This window comes from Phalangium opilio, unplaced genomic scaffold (genome assembly GCF_054372755.1).
Source record: "Phalangium opilio isolate 3A_F unplaced genomic scaffold, DU_Popi_V2 ptg000101l_1, whole genome shotgun sequence".
Classification (NCBI taxonomy): domain Eukaryota; kingdom Metazoa; phylum Arthropoda; class Arachnida; order Opiliones; family Phalangiidae; genus Phalangium; species Phalangium opilio.
This window is the reverse complement of record NW_028324204.1, coordinates 7,734,034-7,756,229: the sequence shown is the minus strand read 5'-3', so window position 1 is coordinate 7,756,229 and position 22,196 is coordinate 7,734,034. Positions and strand designations below refer to the sequence as shown.

Genomic DNA, 22,196 nt, shown 5'->3' with positions numbered 1-22,196 from the left:
GGGCTTCCTTGGCGCAATGGTTAGCGCGTTCGGCTGTTAACCGAAAGGTTGGTGGTTCGAGCCCATCCGGGAGCGGTGTTGTGAGGTCTCAGATGTGACGTAAAAAGTCAAAGTTTTTCCACAATACCTGACAACCATTGAATTTCTGAGCTTCCGTGGCTCAATGGTTAGCGCGTTCGGCTGTTAACTGAAAGGTTGGTGGTTCGAGCCCATCCGGGAGCGGTGTTGTGAAGTCTCAGATGTGACGTAAAAAGTCAAAGTTTTTCCAGAATTACTGACGACGATATAATTTTGGGCTTCCGTTGCGCAATGGTTATCGCGTTCATCTGTTAACCGAAAGGTTGGTGGTTCGAGCCCACCCGGGAGCGGTGTTGTGAGATCTCAAAAGTAACGTAAAAAGCCAAACTTTTTCCACAATACCTGACAACATTTTAAATTCTAAGCTTCCATTGCGCAATGCTTAGTGCGTTCGGCTGTTAACCGAAAGGTCGGTGGTTCGAGCCCATCCGGGAGCGGTGTTGTGAGGCCTCAGATGTGACGTAAAAAGTCAAAGTTTTCCAACAATACCTGACGAACGTTTATTTTTTGGGCTTCCGTGGCGCAATGGTTAGCGCATTCGGCTGTTAACCGACAGGTTGGTGGTTCGAGCCCATCCCGGAGCGGTGTTGTGAGATCTCAGATGTGACGTAAAAAGTCAAAGTTTTTCCACAATACCTGACGACGATATAATTTTTGGGCTTCCGTTGCGCAATGGTTATCGCGTTCATCTGTTAACCGAAAGGTTGGTGGTTCAAGCTTACCCAGGAGAGGTGTTGTGGGGTCTCAGATGTAGCGTAAAAAGTCATAAGTTTTCCACAATACCGGACAACCATTGAATTTCTGAGCTTCCGTGGCGCAATGGTTAGCGCGTTCGGCTGTTAACCGAAAGGTTGGTGGTTCGAGCCCACCCGGGAGCGGTGTTGTGAGATTTCAAATGTAACGTAAAAAGCCAAAGTTTTTCAACAATACTTGACGACCATTTAATTTTTGGGCTTCCGTGGTGCAATGGTTAGCGCGTTCGGCTCTTAACCGAAAGGTTGGTGGTTCGAGCCCACCCGGGAGCGGTGTTGTGAGGTCTCAGATGTAACGTAAAAAGTCAGTGTTTTTGCACAATACCAGACGAACATTTAATTTTTGGGCTTCCGTGGCGCAATGGTTAGCGCGTTCGGCTGTTAACCGAAAGGTTGGTGGTTCGAGCCCATCCGGGAGCGGTGTTGTGAGGTCTCAGATGTAACGTAAAACGTCGGAGCTTTTCCACAATGCCTGACGAAAATCTAATTTTTGGGCTTCCGTGGCGTAAAGTTTAGCGCGTTCAGCTGTTAACCGAAAGGTTGGTGGTTCGAGCCCACCCGGGAGAGATGTTGTGGGGTTTCAGATGTAGCGTAAAAAGTCATAAGTTTTCCACAATACCTGACAACCATTTAAATTCTGAGCTTCCGTGGCTCAATGGTTAGCGCGTTCGGCTGTTAACCGAAAGGTTGGTGGTTCGAGCCCACCCGGGAGCGGTGTTGTGAGATCTCAAAAGTAACGTAAAAAGCCAAACTTTTTCCACAATACCTGACAACATTTTAAATTCTAAGCTTCCATTGCGCAATGCTTAGTGCGTTCGGCTGTTAACCGAAAGGTCGGTGGTTCGAGCCCATCCGGGAGCGGTGTTGTGAGGCCTCAGATGTGACGTAAAAAGTCAAAGTTTTCCCACAATACCTGACGAACGTTTATTTTTTGGGCTTCCGTGGCGCAATGGTTAGCGCATTCGGCTGTTAACCGACAGGTTGGTGGTTCGAGCCCATCCCGGAGCGGTGTTGTGAGTTCTCAGATGTGACGTAAAAAGTCAAAGTTTTTCCACAATACCTGACGACGATATAATTTTTGGGCTTCCGTTGCGCAATGGTTATCGCGTTTATCTGTTAACCGAAAGGTTGGTGGTTCAAGCTCACCCAGGAGAGGTGTTGTGGGGTCTCAGATGTAGCGTAAAAAGTCATAAGTTTTCCACAATACCGGACAACCATTGAAATTCTGAGCTTCCGTGGCGCAATGGTTAGCGCGTTCGGCTGTTAACCGAAAGGTTGGTGGTTCGAGCCCATCCGGGAGCGGTGTTGTGAGGTCTCAGATATGACGTAAAAAGTCAAAGTTTTTCCACAATACCTGACGACGATATAATTTTTGGGCTTCCGTTGCGCAACGGTTATCGCATTCATCTGTTAACCGAAAGGTTGGTGGTTCGAGCCCACCCGGGAGCGGTGTTGTGAGATCTCAAAAGTAACGTAAAAAGCCAAAGTTTTTCCACAATACCTGACCACATTTTAAATTCTAAGCTTCCATGGCGCATTCTTAGTGCGTTCTGCTGTTAACCGAAATGTCGGTGGTTCGAGCCCACCCGGGAGCGGTGTTGTGAGGCCTCAGATGTGACGTAAAAAGTCAAAGTTTTTCCACAATACCTGACGGACATTTAATTTTTGGGCTTCCGTGGCGCAATGGTTAGCGCGTTCGGCTGTTAATCGAAAGGTTGGTGGTTCCAGCCCACCAGGGAGAGGTGTTGTGGGGTCTCAGATGTAGCGTAAAAAGTCATAAGTTTTCCACAATACCTGACAACATTTTAAATTTTAAGCTTCCGTGGCGCAATGCTTAGTGCGTTCGGCTGTTAACCAAAAGGGTGGTGGTTCGAGCCCATCCGGGAGCGGTGTTGTGAGGTGTCAGCTGTAACCCAGAATATAAAAGTTTTTCCACAATACCTGAAGACCATTTAATTTTTGGGCTTCCTATGCGCCATGGTTATCGCGTTCATCTGTTAACCGAACGGTTGGTCGTTCGAGCCCACCCGGGAGCGGTGTTGTGAGATCTCAAATGTAACGTAAAAAGTCAAAGTTTTTCCACAATACCTGACGAACGTTTAATTTTTGGGCTTCCGTTGCGCAATGGTTATCGCGTTCATCTGTTAACCGAAAGGTTGGTGGTTTCAGCCCACCCGGGAGAGGTGTTGTGGGGTCTAAGATGTAGCGTAAAAAGTCATAAGTTTTCCACAATACATGACAACATTTCAAATTCTAATTTTCCGTGGCGCAATGCTTAGTGCGTTCGGCTGTTAACCGAATGGTTGGTGGTTCGAGCCCATCCGGGAGCGGTGTTGTGAGGTCTCAAATGTAACGTGAAAAGTCAAAGTTTTTCCACAATACCTGACAACATTTTAAATCCTAAGCTTCCGTGGCGCAATGCTTAGTGCGTTCGGCTGTTAACCGAAAGGTCGGTGGTTCGAGCCCATCCGGGAGCGGTTTTGTGAGGCCTAAGATGTGACGTAAAAGGTCAAAGTTTTCCCACAATACCTGACGAACATTTATTTTTTCGGCTTTCGTGGCGCAATGGTTAGCGCATTCGGCTGTTAACCGAAAGGTTGGTGGTTCGAGCCCATCCCGGAGCGGTGTTATGAGATCTCAGATGTGACGTAAAAAGTCAAAGTTTTTCCACAATACCTGACGACGATATAATTTTTGGGCTTCCGTTGCGCAATGGTTATCGCGTTCATCTGTTAACCGAAAGGTTGGTGGTTCGAGTCCACCCAGGAGCGGTGTTGTGAGATCTCAAAAGTAACGTAAAAAGCCAAAGTTTTTCCACAATACCTGACAACATTTTAAATCCTAAGCTTCCATGGCGCAATGCTTAGTGCGTTCGGCTGTTAACCGAAAGGTCGGTGGTTCGAGCCCACCCGGGAGCGGTGTTGTGAGGCCTCAGATGTGACGTAAAAAGTCAAAGTTTTTCCACAATACCTGACGGCCAATTAATTTTTGGGCTTCCGTGGCGCAATGGTTATCGCGTTCGGCTGTTAATCGAAAGGTTGGTGGTTCCAGCCCACCCGGGAGAGGTGTTGTGAGGTCTCAGATGTAGCGTAAAAAGTCATAAGTTTTCCACAATACATGACAACATTTTAAATTCTAGTTTTCCGTGGCGCAATGCTTAGTGCGTTCGGCTGTTAACCGAATGGTTGGTGGTTCGAGCCCATGCGGAAGCGGTGTTGTGAGGTCTCAGATGTGACGTAAAAAGTCAAAGTTTTTCCACAATACCTGACAACCATTTAATTTCTGAGCTTCCGTGGCTCAATGGTTAGCGCGTTCGGCTGTTAACCGAAAAGTAGGTCGTTCGAGCCCACCCGGGAGCGGTGTTGTGATATCTCAAATGTAACGTGAAAAGTCAAAGTTTTTCCACAATACCTGACAACATTTTAAATTCTAAGCTTCCGTGGCGCAATGCTTAGTTCGTTCGGCTGTTAACCGAATGGTTGGTGGTTCGAGCCCATCCAGGAGCGGTGTTGTGAGGTCTCAGATGTGTCGTAAAAAGTCAAAGTTTTTCCACAATACCTGACAACCATTGAATTTCTGAGCTTCCGTGGCTCAATGGTTAGCGCGTTCGGCTGTTAACTGAAAGGTTGGTGGTTCGAGCCCATGTGGGAGCGGTGTTGTGAGGTCTCAGATGTGACGTAAAAAGTCAAAGTTTTTCCATAATACCTGACGACGTTACAATTTTTGGGCTTCCGTTGCGCAACGGTTATCGCGTTCATCTGTTAACCGAAAGGTTGGTGGCTCGAGCCCACCCGGGAGCGGTGTTGTGAGATCTCAAAAGTAACGTAAAAAGCCAAAGTTTTTCCACAATACCTGACAACATTTTAAATTCTAAGCTTCCGTGGCGCAATGCTTAGTGGGTTCGGCTGTTAACCGAAAGGTTGGCAGTTCGAGCCCATCCAGGAGCGGTGTTGTGAGGTCTCAGATGTGTCGTAAAAAGCCAAAGTTTTTCCACAATACCTGACAACATTTTAAATTCTAAGCTTCCATGGCGCAATGCTTAGTTCGTTCGGCTGTTAACCGAAAGGTCGGTGGTTCGAGCCCATCCGGGAGCGGTGTTGTGAGGCCTCAGATGTGACGTAAAAGGTCAAAGTTTTCCCACAATACCTGACGAACATTTATTTTTTCGGCTTCCGTGGCGCAATGGTTAGCGCATTCGGCTGTTAACCGAAAGGTTGGTGGTTCGAGCCCATGTGGGAGCGGTGTTGTGAGGTCTCAGATGTGACGTAAAAAGTCAAAGTTTTTCCATAATACCTGACGACGTTACAATTTTTGGGCTTCCGTTGCGCAACGGTTATCGCATTCATCTGTTAACCGAAAGGTTGGTGGCTCGAGCCCACCCGGGAGCGGTGTTGTGAGATCTCAAAAGTAACGTAAAAAGCCAAAGTTTTTCCACAATACCTGACAACATTTTAAATTCTAAGCTTCCATGGCGCAATCCTTTGTGCGTTCGGCTGTTAACCGACAGGTCGGTGGTTCGAGCCCATCCGGGAGCGGTGTTGTGAGGCCTCAGATGTGACGTAAAAAGTCAAAGTTTTCCCACAATACCTGACGAACATTTATTTTTTCGGCTTCCGTGGCGCAATGGTTAGCGCATTCGGCTGTTAACCGAAAGGTTGGTGGTTCGAGCCCATCCCGGAGCGGTGTTATGAGATCTCAGATGTGACGTAAAAAGTCAAAGTTTTTCCACAATACCTGACGACGATATAATTTTTGGGCTTCCGTTGCACAAGGGTTATCGCGTTCATCTGTTAACCGAAAGGTTGGTGATTCGAGCCCTCCCGAGAGCGGTGTTGTGAGATCTCAAAAGTAACGTAAAAAGCCAAAGTTTTTCCACAATACCTGACAACATTTTAAATTCTAAGCTTCCATGGCGCAATGCTTTGTGCGTTCGGCTGTTAACCGACAGGTCGGTGGTTCGAGCCCATCCGGGAGCGGTGTTGTGAGGCCTCAGATGTGACGTAAAAAGTCAAAGTTTTCCCACAATACCTGACGAACATTTATTTTTTCGGCTTCCATGGCGCAATGCTTAGTGCGTTCGGCTGTTAACCGAAAGGTCGGTGGTTCGAGCCCATCCGGGAGCGGTGTTGTGAGGCCTCAGATGTGACGTAAAAAGTCAAAGTTTTTCCACAATACCTGACGACGATATAATTTTTGGGCTTCCGTTGCGCAATGGTTATCGCGTTCATCTGTTAACCGAAAGGTTGGTGGTTCAAGCTCACCCAGGAGAGGTGTTGTGGGGTCTCAGATGTAGCGTAAAAAGTCATAAGTTTTCCACAATACCGGACAACCATTGAATTTCTGAGCTTCCGTGGCGCAATGGTTAGCGCGTTCGGCTGTTAACCGAAAGGTTGGTGGTTCGAGCCCACCCGGGAGCGGTGTTGTGAGATTTCAAATGTAACGTAAAAAGCCAAAGTTTTTCAACAATACTTGACGACCATTTAATTTTTGGGCTTCCGTGGTGCAATGGTTAGCGCGTTCGGCTCTTAACCGAAAGGTTGGTGGTTCGAGCCCACCCGGGAGCGGTGTTGTGAGGTCTCAGATGTAACGTAAAAAGTCAGTGTTTTTGCACAATACCAGACGAACATTTAATTTTTGGGCTTCCGTGGCGCAATGGTTAGCGCGTTCGGCTGTTAACCGAAAGGTTGGTGGTTCGAGCCCATCCGGGAGCGGTGTTGTGAGGTCTCAGATGTAACGTAAAAAGTCAGTGTTTTTGCACAATACCAGACGAACATTTAATTTTTGGGCTTCCGTGGCGCAATGGTTAGCGCGTTCGGCTGTTAACCGAAAGGTTGGTGGGTCGAGCCCACCCGGGAGCGGTGTTGCGAGATCTCAAATGTAACGTAAAAAGCCAAAGTTTTTCAGCAATACCTGACGACCATTTAATTTTTGGGCTTCCGTGGCGCAATGGTTAGCGCATTCGGCTGTTAACCGAAAGGTTGGTGGTTCGAGCCCATCCCGGAGCGGTGTTGTGAGATCTCAGATGTGACGTAAAAAGTCAAAGTTTTTCCACAATACCTGACGACGATATAATTTTTGGGCTTCCGTTGCGCAATGGTTATCGCGTTCATCTGTTAACCGAAAGGTTGGTGGTTCGAGCCCTCCCGGGAGCGGTGTTGTGAGATCTCAAAAGTAACGTATAAAGCCAAAGTTTTTCCACAATACCTGACAACATTTTAAATTCTAAGCTTCCGTGGCGCAATGCCTAGTGCGTTCGGCTGTTAACCGAAAGGTTGGTGGTTCGAGCCAATCCGGGAGCGGTGTTGTGAGGTCTCAGATGTGACGTAAAAAGTCAAAGTTTTTCCACAATACCTGGCAACCATTTAATTTCTGAGCTTCCGTGGCTCAATGGTTAGCGCGTTCGGCTGTTAACCGAAAGGTTGGTCGTTCGAGCCCACCCGGGAGCGGTGTTGTGAGATCTCAAATGTAACGTGAAAAGTCAAAGTTTTTCCACAATACCTGACTACATTTTAAATTCTAAGCTTCCGTGGCGCAATGCTTAGTGCGTTCGGCTGTTAACCGAAAGGTTGGTGGTTCGAGCCCATCCGGGAGCGGTGTTGTGAGGTCTCAGATATGACGTAAAAAGTCAAAGTTTTTCCACAATACCTGACGACGATATAATTTTTGGGCTTCCGTTGCGCAACGGTTATCGCATTTATCTGTTAACCGAAAGGTTGGTGGTTCGAGCCCACCCGGGAGCGGTGTTGTGAGATCTCAAAAGTAACGTAAAAAGCCAAAGTTTTTCCACAATACCTGACCACATTTTAAATTCTAAGCTTCCGTGGCGCAATGCTTAGTGCGTTCGGCTGTTAACCGAATGGTTGGTGGTTCGAGCCCATCCGGGAGCGGTGTTGTGAGGTCTCAGATGTGACGTAAAAAGTCAAAGTTTTTCCACAATACCTGACGACGATATAATTTTTGGGCTTCCGTTGCGCAATGGTTATCGCGTTCATCTGTTAACCGAAAGGTTGGTGGTTCGAGCCCACCCGGGAGCGGTGTTGTGAGATCTCAAAAGTAACGTAAAAAGCCAAAGTTTTTCCAAAATACCTGACAACATTTTAAATTCTAAGCTTCCGTGGCGCAATGTTTTGTGCTTTCGTCTGTTAACTGAAAGAGTGGTGGTTCGAGCCCATCCGGGAGCGGTGTTGTGAGGTGTCAGCTGTAACCCAGAATATAAAAGTTTTTCCACAATACCTGAAGACCATTTAATTTTTGGGCTTCCTTTTCGCAATGGTTATCACGTTCATCTGTTAACCGAAAGGTTGGTCGTTCGAGCCCACCCGGGAGCGGTGTTGTGAGATCTCAAATGTAACGTAAAAAGCCAAAGTTTTTCCACAATACCTGACAACATTTTAAATTCTAAGCTTCCGTGGCGCAATGCTTAGTGCGTTCGGCTGTTAACCGAATGGTTGGTGGTTCGAGCCCATCCGGGAGCGGTGTTGTGAGGTCTCAGATGTGACGTAAAAAGTCAAAGTTTTTCCACAATACCTGACGACGATATAATTTTTGGGCTTCCGTTGCGCAATGGTTATCGCGTTCATCTGTTAACCGAAAGGTTGGTGGTTCGAGCCCACCCGGGAGCGGTGTTGTGAGATCTCAAAAGTAACGTAAAAAGCCAAAGTTTTTCCACAATACCTGACAACATTTTAAATTCTAAGCTTCCGTGGCGCAATGCTTAGTGCGTTCGGCTGTTAACCGAAAGGTCGGTGGTTCGAAGCCACCCGGGAGCGGTGTTGTGAGGTCTCAGATGTGACGTAAAAAGTCAAAGTTTTTCCACAATACCTGACAACATTTTAAATTCTAAGCTTCCATGGCGCAATGCTTATTGCGTTCGGCTGTTAACCGAAAGGTCGGTGGTTCGAGCCCACCCGGAGTGGTGTTGTGAGATCTCAAAAGTAACGTAAAAAGCCAAAGTTTTTCCAAAATACCTGACAACATATCCGGGAGCGGTGTTGTGAGGTGTCAGCTGTAACCCAGAATATAAAAGTTTTTCCACAATACCTGAATACCATTTAATTTTTGGGCTTCCTTTTCGCAATGGTTATCACGTTCATCTGTTAACCGAACGGTCGGTGGTTCGAGCCCACCCGGGAGCGGTGTTGTGAGGCCTCAGATGTGACGTAAAAAGTCAAAGTTTTCCCACAATACCTGACGAACATTTATTTATTGGGCTTCTGTGGCTTAATGGTTAGCGCATTCGGCAGTTAACCGAAAGGTTGGTGGTTCGAGCCCAATCCCGGCGCGGTGTTGTGAGATCTCAGATGTGACGTAAAAAGTCAAAGTTTTTCCACAATACCTGACAACATTTTAAATTCTAAGCTTCCGTGGCGCAATGCTTAGTGCGTTCGGCTGTTAACCGAAAGGTTGGTGGTTCGAGCCCATCCGGGAGCGGTGTTGTGTGGTCTCAGATGTGACGTAAAAAGTCAAAGTTTTTCCACAATACCTGACGGCCATTCCCTTTTTTGGGCTTCCGTGGCGCAATGGTTAGCGCGTTCGGCTGTTATCCGAAAGGTTGGTGGCTCAAGCCCAGCCGAGAACGTTGGTGTGAAGTGTTATAAGTAACGTTAAAAGTCAAAGTTTTTCCACAATACCTGACGACGATATAATTTTTGGGCTTCCGTTGCGCAATGGTTAAAGCGTTCATCTATTAACCGAAAGGTTGGTGGTTCGAGCCCACCCGGGAGCGGTGTTGTGAGATCTCAAAAGTAACGTAAAAAGCCAAAGTTTTTCCACAATACCTGACAACATTTTAAATTCTAAGCTTCCATGGCGCAATGCTTTGTGCGTTCGGCTGTTAACCGACAGGTCGGTGGTTCGAGCCCATCCGGGAGCGGTGTTGTGAGGCCTCAGATGTGACGTAAAAAGTCAAAGTTTTCCCACAATACCTGACGAACATTTATTTTTTCGGCTTCCATGGCGCAATGCTTAGTGCGTTCGGCTGTTAACCGAAAGGTCGGTGGTTCGAGCCCATCCGGGAGCGGTGTTGTGAGGCCTCAGATGTGACGTAAAAAGTCAAAGTTTTTCCACAATACCTGACGACGATATAATTTTTGGGCTTCCGTTGCGCAATGGTTATCGCGATCATCTGTTAACCGAAAGGTTGGTGGTTCAAGCTCACCCAGGAGAGGTGTTGTGGGGTCTCAGATGTAGCGTAAAAAGTCATAAGTTTTCCACAATACCGGACAACCATTGAATTTCTGAGCTTCCGTGGCGCAATGGTTAGCGCGTTCGGCTGTTAACCGAAAGGTTGGTGGTTCGAGCCCACCCGGGAGCGGTGTTGTGAGATTTCAAATGTAACGTAAAAAGCCAAAGTTTTTCAACAATACTTGACGACCATTTAATTTTTGGGCTTCCGTGGTGCAATGGTTAGCGCGTTCGGCTCTTAACCGAAAGGTTGGTGGTTCGAGCCCAACCGGGAGCGGTGTTGTGAGGTCTCAGATGTAACGTAAAAAGTCAGTGTTTTTGCACAATACCAGACGAACATTTAATTTTTGGGCTTCCGTGGCGCAATGGTTAGCGCGTTCGGCTGTTAACCGAAAGGTTGGTGGTTCGAGCCCATCCGGGAGCGGTGTTGTGAGGTCTCAGATGTAACGTAAAACGTCGGAGCTTTTCCACAATGCCTGACGAAAATCTAATTTTTGGGCTTCCGTGGCGTAAAGTTTAGCGCGTTCAGCTGTTAACCGAAAGGTTGGTGGTTCGAGCCCACCCGGGAGAGATGTTGTGGGGTCTCAGATGTAGCGTAAAAAGTCATAAGTTTTCCACAATACCTGACAACCATTTAATTTCTGAGCTTCCGTGGCTCAATGGTTAGCGCGTTCGGCTATTAACCGAAAGGTTGGTGGGTCGAGCCCACCCGGGAGCGGTGTTGCGAGATCTCAAATGTAACGTAAAAAGCCAAAGTTTTTCAGCAATACCTGACGACCATTTAATTTTTGGGCTTCCGTGGCGCAATGGTTAGCGCATTCGGCTGTTAACCGAAAGGTTGGTGGTTCGAGCCCATCCCGGAGCGGTGTTGTGAGATATCAGATGTGACGTAAAAAGTCAAAGTTTTTCCACAATACCTGACGACGATATAATTTTTGGGCTTCCGTTGCGCAATGGTTATCGCGTTCATCTGTTAACCGAAAGGTTGGTGGTTCGAGCCCTCCCGGGAGCGGTGTTGTGAGATCTCAAAAGTAACGTATAAAGCCAAAGTTTTTCCACAATACCTGACAACATTTTAAATTCTAAGCTTCCGTGGCGCAATGCCTAGTGCGTTCGGCTGTTAACCGAAAGGTTGGTGGTTCGAGCCAATCCGGGAGCGGTGTTGTGAGGTCTCAGATGTGACGTAAAAAGTCAAAGTTTTTCCACAATACCTGACGGCCATTCCCTTTTTTGGGCTTCCGTGGCGCAATGGTTAGCGCGTTCGGCTGTTATCCGAAAGGTTGGTGGCTCAAGCCCAGCCGAGAACGTTGGTGTGAAGTGTTATAAGTAACGTTAAAAGTCAAAGTTTTTCCACAATACCTGACGACGATATAATTTTTGGGCTTCCGTTGCGCAATGGTTAAAGCGTTCATCTATTAACCGAAAGGTTGGTGGTTCGAGCCCACCCGGGAGCGGTGTTGTGAGATCTCAAAAGTAACGTAAAAAGCCAAAGTTTTTCCACAATACCTGACAACATTTTAAATTCTAAGCTTCCATGGCGCAATGCTTTGTGCGTTCGGCTGTTAACCGACAGGTCGGTGGTTCGAGCCCATCCGGGAGCGGTGTTGTGAGGCCTCAGATGTGACGTAAAAAGTCAAAGTTTTCCCACAATACCTGACGAACATTTATTTTTTCGGCTTCCATGGCGCAATGCTTAGTGCGTTCGGCTGTTAACCGAAAGGTCGGTGGTTCGAGCCCATCCGGGAGCGGTGTTGTGAGGCCTCAGATGTGACGTAAAAAGTCAAAGTTTTTCCACAATACCTGACGACGATATAATTTTTGGGCTTCCGTTGCGCAATGGTTATCGCGATCATCTGTTAACCGAAAGGTTGGTGGTTCAAGCTCACCCAGGAGAGGTGTTGTGGGGTCTCAGATGTAGCGTAAAAAGTCATAAGTTTTCCACAATACCGGACAACCATTGAATTTCTGAGCTTCCGTGGCGCAATGGTTAGCGCGTTCGGCTGTTAACCGAAAGGTTGGTGGTTCGAGCCCACCCGGGAGCGGTGTTGTGAGATTTCAAATGTAACGTAAAAAGCCAAAGTTTTTCAACAATACTTGACGACCATTTAATTTTTGGGCTTCCGTGGTGCAATGGTTAGCGCGTTCGGCTCTTAACCGAAAGGTTGGTGGTTCGAGCCCAACCGGGAGCGGTGTTGTGAGGTCTCAGATGTAACGTAAAAAGTCAGTGTTTTTGCACAATACCAGACGAACATTTAATTTTTGGGCTTCCGTGGCGCAATGGTTAGCGCGTTCGGCTGTTAACCGAAAGGTTGGTGGTTCGAGCCCATCCGGGAGCGGTGTTGTGAGGTCTCAGATGTAACGTAAAACGTCGGAGCTTTTCCACAATGCCTGACGAAAATCTAATTTTTGGGCTTCCGTGGCGTAAAGTTTAGCGCGTTCAGCTGTTAACCGAAAGGTTGGTGGTTCGAGCCCACCCGGGAGAGATGTTGTGGGGTCTCAGATGTAGCGTAAAAAGTCATAAGTTTTCCACAATACCTGACAACCATTTAATTTCTGAGCTTCCGTGGCTCAATGGTTAGCGCGTTCGGCTATTAACCGAAAGGTTGGTGGGTCGAGCCCACCCGGGAGCGGTGTTGCGAGATCTCAAATGTAACGTAAAAAGCCAAAGTTTTTCAGCAATACCTGACGACCATTTAATTTTTGGGCTTCCGTGGCGCAATGGTTAGCGCATTCGGCTGTTAACCGAAAGGTTGGTGGTTCGAGCCCATCCCGGAGCGGTGTTGTGAGATATCAGATGTGACGTAAAAAGTCAAAGTTTTTCCACAATACCTGACGACGATATAATTTTTGGGCTTCCGTTGCGCAATGGTTATCGCGTTCATCTGTTAACCGAAAGGTTGGTGGTTCGAGCCCTCCCGGGAGCGGTGTTGTGAGATCTCAAAAGTAACGTATAAAGCCAAAGTTTTTCCACAATACCTGACAACATTTTAAATTCTAAGCTTCCGTGGCGCAATGCCTAGTGCGTTCGGCTGTTAACCGAAAGGTTGGTGGTTCGAGCCAATCCGGGAGCGGTGTTGTGAGGTCTCAGATGTGACGTAAAAAGTCAAAGTTTTTCCACAATACCTGACAACCATTTAATTTCTGAGCTTCCGTGGCTCAATGGTTAGCGCGTTCGGCTGTTAACCGAAAGGTTGGTCGTTCGAGCCCACCCGGGAGCGGTGTTGTGAGATCTCAAATGTAACGTGAAAAGTCAAAGTTTTTCCACAATACCTGACTACATTTTAAATTCTAAGCTTCCGTGGCGCAATGCTTAGTGCGTTCGGCTGTTAACCGAAAGGTTGGTGGTTCGAGCCCATCCGGGAGCGGTGTTGTGAGGTCTCAGATATGACGTAAAAAGTCAAAGTTTTTCCACAATACCTGACGACGATATAATTTTTGGGCTTCCGTTGCGCAACGGTTATCGCATTCATCTGTTAACCGAAAGGTTGGTGGTTCGAGCCCACCCGGGAGCGGTGTTGTGAGATCTCAAAAGTAACGTAAAAAGCCAAAGTTTTTCCACAATACCTGACAACATTTTAAATTCTAAGCTTCCATGGCGCAATGCTTAGTGCGTTCGGCTGTTAACCGAAAGGTCGGTGGTTCGAGCCCACCCGGTGTTGTGAGGCCTCAGATGTGACGTAAAAAGTCAAAGTTTTCCCACAATACCTGACGAACATTTATTTTTTGGGCTTCCGTGGCGCAATGGTTATCGCGTTCGGCTGTTAATCGAAAGGTTGGTGGTTCCAGCCCACCCGGGAGAGGTGTTGTGAGGTCTCAGATGTAGCGTAAAAAGTCATAAGTTTTCCACAATACATGACAACATTTTAAATTCTAGTTTTCCGTGGCGCAATGCTTAGTGCGTTCGGCTGTTAACCGAAAGGTTGGTGGTTCGAGCCCATCCCGGAGCGGTGTTGTGGAGTCCCAGATGTGACGTAAAAAGTCAAAGTTTTTCCACAATACCTGACGGCCAATTAACTTTTGGGCTTCCGTGGCGCAATGGTTATCGCGTTCGGCTGTTAATCGAAAGGTTGGTGGTTCCAGCCCACCCGGGAGAGGTGTTGTGAGGTCTCAGATGTAGCGTAAAAAGTCATAAGTTTTCCACAATACATGACAACATTTTAAATTCTAGTTTTCCGTGGCGCAATGCTTAGTGCGTTCGGCTGTTAACCGAATGGTTGGTGGTTCGAGCCCATGCGGAAGCGGTGTTGTGAGGTCTCAGATGTGACGTAAAAAGTCAAAGTTTTTCCACAATACCTGACAACTATTTAATTTCTGAGCTTCCGTGGCTCAATGGTTAGCGCGGTCGGCTGTTAACCGAAAGGTAGGTCGTTCGAGCCCACCCGGGAGCGGTGTTGTGATATCTCAAATGTAACGTGAAAAGTCAAAGTTTTTCCACAATACCTGACAACATTTTAAATTCTAAGCTTCCGTGGCGCAATGCTTAGTTCGTTCGGCTGTTAACCGAATGGTTGGTGGTTCGAGCCCATCCAGGAGCGGTGTTGTGAGGTCTCAGATGTGTCGTAAAAAGCCAAAGTTTTTCCACAATACCTGACAACATTTTAAATTCTAAGCTTCCATGGCGCAATGCTTTGTGCGTTCGGCTGTTAACCGACAGGTCGGTGGTTCGAGACCATCCGGGAGCGGTGTTGTGAGGCCTCAGATGTGACGTAAAAAGTCAAAGTTTTCCCACAATACCTGACGAACATTTATTTTTTCGGCTTCCATGGCGCAATGCTTAGTGCGTTCGGCTGTTAACCGAAAGGTCGGTGGTTCGAGCCCATCCGGGAGCGGTGTTGTGAGGCCTCAGATGTGACGTAAAAAGTCAAAGTTTTTCCACAATACCTGACGACGATATAATTTTTGGGCTTCCGTTGCGCAATGGTTATCGCGATCATCTGTTAACCGAAAGGTTGGTGGTTCAAGCTCACCCAGGAGAGGTGTTGTGGGGTCTCAGATGTAGCGTAAAAAGTCATAAGTTTTCCACAATACCGGACAACCATTGAATTTCTGAGCTTCCGTGGCGCAATGGTTAGCGCGTTCGGCTGTTAACCGAAAGGTTGGTGGTTCGAGCCCACCCGGGAGCGGTGTTGTGAGATTTCAAATGTAACGTAAAAAGCCAAAGTTTTTCAACAATACTTGACGACCATTTAATTTTTGGGCTTCCGTGGTGCAATGGTTAGCGCGTTCGGCTCTTAACCGAAAGGTTGGTGGTTCGAGCCCAACCGGGAGCGGTGTTGTGAGGTCTCAGATGTAACGTAAAAAGTCAGTGTTTTTGCACAATACCAGACGAACATTTAATTTTTGGGCTTCCGTGGCGCAATGGTTAGCGCGTTCGGCTGTTAACCGAAAGGTTGGTGGTTCGAGCCCATCCGGGAGCGGTGTTGTGAGGTCTCAGATGTAACGTAAAACGTCGGAGCTTTTCCACAATGCCTGACGAAAATCTAATTTTTGGGCTTCCGTGGCGTAAAGTTTAGCGCGTTCAGCTGTTAACCGAAAGGTTGGTGGTTCGAGCCCACCCGGGAGAGATGTTGTGGGGTCTCAGATGTAGCGTAAAAAGTCATAAGTTTTCCACAATACCTGACAACCATTTAATTTCTGAGCTTCCGTGGCTCAATGGTTAGCGCGTTCGGCTATTAACCGAAAGGTTGGTGGGTCGAGCCCACCCGGGAGCGGTGTTGCGAGATCTCAAATGTAACGTAAAAAGCCAAAGTTTTTCAGCAATACCTGACGACCATTTAATTTTTGGGCTTCCGTGGCGCAATGGTTAGCGCATTCGGCTGTTAACCGAAAGGTTGGTGGTTCGAGCCCATCCCGGAGCGGTGTTGTGAGATATCAGATGTGACGTAAAAAGTCAAAGTTTTTCCACAATACCTGACGACGATATAATTTTTGGGCTTCCGTTGCGCAATGGTTATCGCGTTCATCTGTTAACCGAAAGGTTGGTGGTTCGAGCCCTCCCGGGAGCGGTGTTGTGAGATCTCAAAAGTAACGTATAAAGCCAAAGTTTTTCCACAATACCTGACAACATTTTAAATTCTAAGCTTCCGTGGCGCAATGCCTAGTGCGTTCGGCTGTTAACCGAAAGGTTGGTGGTTCGAGCCAATCCGGGAGCGGTGTTGTGAGGTCTCAGATGTGACGTAAAAAGTCAAAGTTTTTCCACAATACCTGACAACCATTTAATTTCTGAGCTTCCGTGGCTCAATGGTTAGCGCGTTCGGCTGTTAACCGAAAGGTTGGTCGTTCGAGCCCACCCGGGAGCGGTGTTGTGAGATCTCAAATGTAACGTGAAAAGTCAAAGTTTTTCCACAATACCTGACTACATTTTAAATTCTAAGCTTCCGTGGCGCAATGCTTAGTGCGTTCGGCTGTTAACCGAAAGGTTGGTGGTTCGAGCCCATCCGGGAGCGGTGTTGTGAGGTCTCAGATATGACGTAAAAAGTCAAAGTTTTTCCACAATACCTGACGACGATATAATTTTTGGGCTTCCGTTGCGCAACGGTTATCGCATTCATCTGTTAACCGAAAGGTTGGTGGTTCGAGCCCACCCGTTAGCGGTGTTGTGAGATCTCAAAAGTAACGTAAAAAGCCAAAGTTTTTCCACAATACCTGACAACATTTTAAATTCTAAGCTTCCATGGCGCAATGCTTAGTGCGTTCGGCTGTTAACCGAAAGGTCGGTGGTTCGAGCCCACCCGGTGTTGTGAGGCCTCAGATGTGACGTAAAAAGTCAAAGTTTTCCCACAATACCTGACGAACATTTATTTTTTGGGCTTCCGTGGCGCAATGGTTATCGCGTTCGGCTGTTAATCGAAAGGTTGGTGGTTCCAGCCCACCCGGGAGAGGTGTTGTGAGGTCTCAGATGTAGCGTAAAAAGTCATAAGTTTTCCACAATACATGACAACATTTTAAATTCTAGTTTTCCGTGGCGCAATGCTTAGTGCGTTCGGCTGTTAACCGAAAGGTTGGTGGTTCGAGCCCATCCCGGAGCGGTGTTGTGGAGTCCCAGATGTGACGTAAAAAGTCAAAGTTTTTCCACAATACCTGACGGCCAATTAACTTTTGGGCTTCCGTGGCGCAATGGTTATCGCGTTCGGCTGTTAATCGAAAGGTTGGTGGTTCCAGCCCACCCGGGAGAGGTGTTGTGAGGTCTCAGATGTAGCGTAAAAAGTCATAAGTTTTCCACAATACATGACAACATTTTAAATTCTAGTTTTCCGTGGCGCAATGCTTAGTGCGTTCGGCTGTTAACCGAATGGTTGGTGGTTCGAGCCCATGCGGAAGCGGTGTTGTGAGGTCTCAGATGTGACGTAAAAAGTCAAAGTTTTTCCACAATACCTGACAACTATTTAATTTCTGAGCTTCCGTGGCTCAATGGTTAGCGCGTTCGGCTGTTAACCGAAAGGTAGGTCGTTCGAGCCCACCCGGGAGCGGTGTTGTGATATCTCAAATGTAACGTGAAAAGTCAAAGTTTTTCCACAATACCTGACAACATTTTAAATTCTAAGCTTCCGTGGCGCAATGCTTAGTTCGTTCGGCTGTTAACCGAATGGTTGGTGGTTCGAGCCCATCCAGGAGCGGTGTTGTGAGGTCTCAGATGTGTCGTAAAAAGTCAAAGTTTTTCCACAATACCTGACAACCATTGAATTTCTGAGCTTCCGTGGCTCAATGGTTAGCGCGTTCGGCTGTTAACTGAAAGGTTGGTGGTTCGAGCCCATGTGGGAGCGGTGTTGTGAGGTCTCAGATGTGACGTAAAAAGTCAAAGTTTTTCCATAATACCTGACGACGTTACAATTTTTGGGCTTCCGTTGCGCAACGGTTATCGCGTTCATCTGTTAACCGAAAGGTTGGTGGCTCGAGCCCACCCGGGAGCGGTGTTGTGAGATCTCAAAAGTAACGTAAAAAGCCAAAGTTTTTCCACAATACCTGACAACATTTTAAATTCTAAGCTTCCATGGCGCAATTCTTTGTGCGTTCGGCTGTTAACCGACAGGTCGGTGGTTCGAGCCCATCCGGGAGCGGTGTTGTGAGGCCTCAGATGTGACGTAAAAAGTCAAAGTTTTCCCACAATACCTGACGAACATTTATTTTTTCGGCTTCCGTGGCGCAATGGTTAGCGCATTCGGCTGTTAACCGAAAGGTTGGTGGTTCGAGCCCATCCCGGAGCGGTGTTATGAGATCTCAGATGTGACGTAAAAAGTCAAAGTTTTTCCACAATACCTGACGACGATATAATTTTTACCTCTCCGAGTGACGATGACGTCACGGAGAGGTTTTACACTGGACGTGTCTGTGTGTGTGTGTGTGTCTGTCTGTCTGTCTGTCTGTGTGGATGTGTGTCTGTCAGACCCCACGTGACCGCGTTCGCAGTTTCCAAATCGGAGCAAACGTGTTCGCCATTTCCGAACTGCTTTCACAGTCACGGAAATGGCTCCTCTACTTGAGTTCTCACACCAGCATCTTCTGGTCTTTGTCCATCCCACACGGACACCAGTCTGTACTTACTGGCTTCTAATAACCACCATCTTTTGGTCTTCGTCCATCCCACATGGACACCAGTCTGTACATACTGGCTTCTAATCACCACCATCTTCTGGTCTTCGTCCATTCCACTTGGACGCCAGTCTGTACATACTGGCTTCTATTCACCACCATCTTTTGGTCTTCGTCCATCCCACATGGACACCAGTCTGTACACACTGGCTTCTAACACCACCATCTTCTGGTCTTCGTCCATTCCACTTGGACACCAGTCTGTACATACTGGCTTCTAATCACCACCATCTTCTGGTCTTTGTCCATCCCACTTGGACACCAGTCTGTAAACACTGGTTTCTACTCCATCGTCATCGTTTGGTTTAAGACATTCGCGGCGATCAGCTAGGGTTACGAGAAACGTCTAGCCTCCCTAAGGTGGGATCTCCACCAAAGGTTTTCGCAATTGCGGTTGTTCTTGCTTTTAGGTGTAGTTCGACACCCCTATATACTACCTATTTGAGAAAGGCGAAGCAACCGGGGTATGCTTCATTTCAAACGCCAATATTAGTCAAGTCTCTCAAGATTGTTTAATTGTTCTTTTTTAAAACGATGTAACGTTCAATAAGGCGAATAACTAACGAAGAAAATATTAAATATTAATTATATTTATTTTAATATTTAAGATAATCTTGTTTCTCAATTCAAAATTAATACGGAAAGAGTTAAAAAGCAGTCTATGTTTTTGTCTGTGTGTGTCCGTCCGTTGTTACAGTAGTGCGCTGCGTTAAAAGTTCGTTTTGTTTTGATGTGTAAAGAAATCCTACAGAACCCTAATATTCCCTTTATCCTTAATATAAAGTGAATATGTGGAAATATTATTCGTAATTATGATGCATTTAGTACTTTTGTAGCTTTAAAGCTCTATTTCATTTTGATATTCCAAAGATTTTTTTTAATATTATTATTTAAAATGGATGTTTATATATTACTTAAGCTATACTACATCTGTTTATAGCATAATCCTTTCTAAAGTGAATACAAGCACAACACTACTATGTTGGTCAAATGAATTTTTATTTGTCAATAGGCATAGTGAACCAAAAAGTAAACGCTTGGGTTTGGTTTTCGTTTCTGTAATGCAGAGACATTAACGGTTCAGAGTGAGCCGAAAGTTAAATACACTTTTAAATAATTAGGCTTAGATTATATAATCATGGTGGAAATCTGGGCCGCGTTCAGCAGAGCCCAGCGCTGTTAGCAGTGTCTTGCATAACGGGATTTTGTTTTTGAGTTTTGACGTCACGGTGTCTAGCGCTGAGTTAGCGCGGTCTTCAAAGAAAATAGTCGGCTCTTTGGATAACGTGACGTAAATCGAGTAGTTCTCAGCTTGGCGAAAAAACCATGGAGGAATTAATACAAATAGCTCTATGCAAAGAAGATACACGCCCCAGGAATGGAAACTGTAGCTTCCTCTAGTGTAAATTTTTGTCTCTCCCCTCCTAGTACGCTCCAAAGGCAGGCTCGGTTGACGGAGGTATTTCCGGCTACTTTGAAATTGCATAGACCGGAAGTTCCTTGATCAGCCCAACCCCGAGACATACCTTCCATTCCCGGAGCGTATATTTTCTTTGCTCTATGGGACTATAGCTATTTAATTGGCGTGAAACCAGTTGATCACGAGAGAATTTTAAGAGATATGTTAGTTTCTAATTTTAATTATAAAAGTTGTTATCTATCTCTATAAATATGTTATCATACAATTTTTGTTAAGCCTTGGTACCTTGCACGCTTTATTGCGCTAGCGTCATTTATAAAACGCCGATGACCGGAGAAAAGCTATGACGACAGAGCTCACCGGTAAACATTTCCAAAATCCGCTGTCTTTTTTGTGAGCTCTGCTGAACGCAGCCCAGACCAGTGAAAGGTCTGATCGTAATCGGATAATAGCTTCGTGTTTTCATGCTTTTTATGGTACGCATTTACTTTCAGTGTGTGTAGCCACAAATAAGCTTTGGTGTTTGTAACGTTAACAGTCATGTTGACAAACTATGAAAATTGTTGAGGTGAAACGAGAGGATAGTGTTTGCATGGCAACCCTGTTGTGAATATGGCTTTGAACATAGAGGGCATACAGTTGAGGAGTAGAAAATTGGGCCTTTACAAACACGTAAAGGTAATATCCCTCCAAAGTTTTATCTCTTCATTTCCCGTTTTTCCCCATCGGATGATTTTAATGTGTACAAGTATATCATTATTGGATGTAAAATGTCGTCTGATTTACAGTATATTTGCTATGCTTTGTATACTGCTTTAGTATTTCATAAATTAAATTTGTAAGTAGTCCTCTTGACTCGGAGAGGTAATATTTTGGTTTTCCCAACTTGTTGGGCTTCCGTTGCACCAGGGTTATCGCGTTCATCTGTTAACCGAAAGGTTGGTGATTCGAGCCCTCCCGAGAGCGGTGTTGTGAGATCTCAAAAGTAACGTAAAAAGCCAAAGTTTTTCCACAATACCTGACAACATTTTAAATTCTAAGCTTCCGTGGCGCAATGCTTAGTGCGTTCGGCTGTTAACCGAAAGGTTGGTGGTTCGAGCCCATCCAGGAGCGGTGTTGTGAGGTCTCAGATGTGTCGTAAAAAGTCAAAGTTTTTCCACAATACCTGACAACCATTGAATTTCTGAGCTTCCGTGGCTCAATGGTTAGCGCGTTCGGCTGTTAACTGAAAGGTTGGTGGTTCGAGCCCATGTGGGAGCGGTGTTGTGAGGTCTCAGATGTGACGTAAAAAGTCAAAGTTTTTCCATAATACCTGACGACGTTACAATTTTTGGGCTTCCGTTGCGCAACGGTTATCGCGTTCATCTGTTAACCGAAAGGTTGGTGGCTCGAGCCCACCCGGGAGCGGTGTTGTGAGATCTCAAAAGTAACGTAAAAAGCCAAAGTTTTTCCACAATACCTGACAACATTTTAAATTCTAAGCTTCCATGGCGCAATGCTTTGTGCGTTCGGCTGTTAACCGACAGGTCGGTGGTTCGAGCCCATCCGGGAGCGGTGTTGTGAGGCCTCAGATGTGACGTAAAAAGTCAAAGTTTTCCCACAATACCTGACGAACATTTATTTTTTCGGCTTCCGTGGCGCAATGGTTAGCGCATTCGGCTGTTAACCGAAAGGTTGGTGGTTCGAGCCCATCCCGGAGCGGTGTTATGAGATCTCAGATGTGACGTAAAAAGTCAAAGTTTTTCCACAATACCTGACGACGATATAATTTTTGGGCTTCCGTTGCACAAGGGTTATCGCGTTCATCTGTTAACCGAAAGGTTGGTGATTCGAGCCCTCCCGAGAGCGGTGTTGTGAGATCTCAAAAGTAACGTAAAAAGCCAAAGTTTTTCCACAATACCTGACAACATTTTAAATTCTAAGCTTCCGTGGCGCAATGCTTAGTGCGTTCGGCTGTTAACCGAAAGGTTGGTGGTTCGAGCCCATCCAGGAGCGGTGTTGTGAGGTCTCAGATGTGTCGTAAAAAGTCAAAGTTTTTCCACAATACCTGACAACCATTGAATTTCTGAGCTTCCGTGGCTCAATGGTTAGCGCGTTCGGCTGTTAACTGAAAGGTTGGTGGTTCGAGCCCATGTGGGAGCGGTGTTGTGAGGTCTCAGATGTGACGTAAAAAG

General features: G+C 46.4%; 8 non-coding genes across 8 annotated transcripts; all 8 read left to right on the top strand.

Moving 5' to 3' along the window:
- The first annotated feature begins 1,030 nt into the window (after positions 1–1,030).
- On the top strand, positions 1,031–1,103 carry TRNAK-CUU (transfer RNA lysine (anticodon CUU)). The gene has a single exon. It is a non-coding gene; the product is annotated as a tRNA-Lys (tRNA).
- Positions 1,104–6,321: 5,218 nt separating this feature from the next.
- Positions 6,322–6,394, top strand: TRNAK-CUU (transfer RNA lysine (anticodon CUU)). The gene has a single exon. It is a non-coding gene; the product is annotated as a tRNA-Lys (tRNA).
- A 3,823-nt stretch (positions 6,395–10,217) lies between these two features.
- Positions 10,218–10,290, top strand: TRNAK-CUU (transfer RNA lysine (anticodon CUU)). Its single transcript has one exon. It is a non-coding gene; the product is annotated as a tRNA-Lys (tRNA).
- A 368-nt stretch (positions 10,291–10,658) lies between these two features.
- Positions 10,659–10,731, top strand: TRNAN-AUU (transfer RNA asparagine (anticodon AUU)). The gene has a single exon. It is a non-coding gene; the product is annotated as a tRNA-Asn (tRNA).
- Positions 10,732–12,129: 1,398 nt separating this feature from the next.
- TRNAK-CUU (transfer RNA lysine (anticodon CUU)) lies at positions 12,130–12,202 on the top strand. The gene has a single exon. It is a non-coding gene; the product is annotated as a tRNA-Lys (tRNA).
- Positions 12,203–12,570: 368 nt separating this feature from the next.
- Positions 12,571–12,643, top strand: TRNAN-AUU (transfer RNA asparagine (anticodon AUU)). Its single transcript has one exon. It is a non-coding gene; the product is annotated as a tRNA-Asn (tRNA).
- A 2,567-nt stretch (positions 12,644–15,210) lies between these two features.
- Positions 15,211–15,283, top strand: TRNAK-CUU (transfer RNA lysine (anticodon CUU)). The gene has a single exon. It is a non-coding gene; the product is annotated as a tRNA-Lys (tRNA).
- Positions 15,284–15,651: 368 nt separating this feature from the next.
- TRNAN-AUU (transfer RNA asparagine (anticodon AUU)) lies at positions 15,652–15,724 on the top strand. The gene has a single exon. It is a non-coding gene; the product is annotated as a tRNA-Asn (tRNA).
- Positions 15,725–22,196: the final 6,472 nt, after the last annotated feature.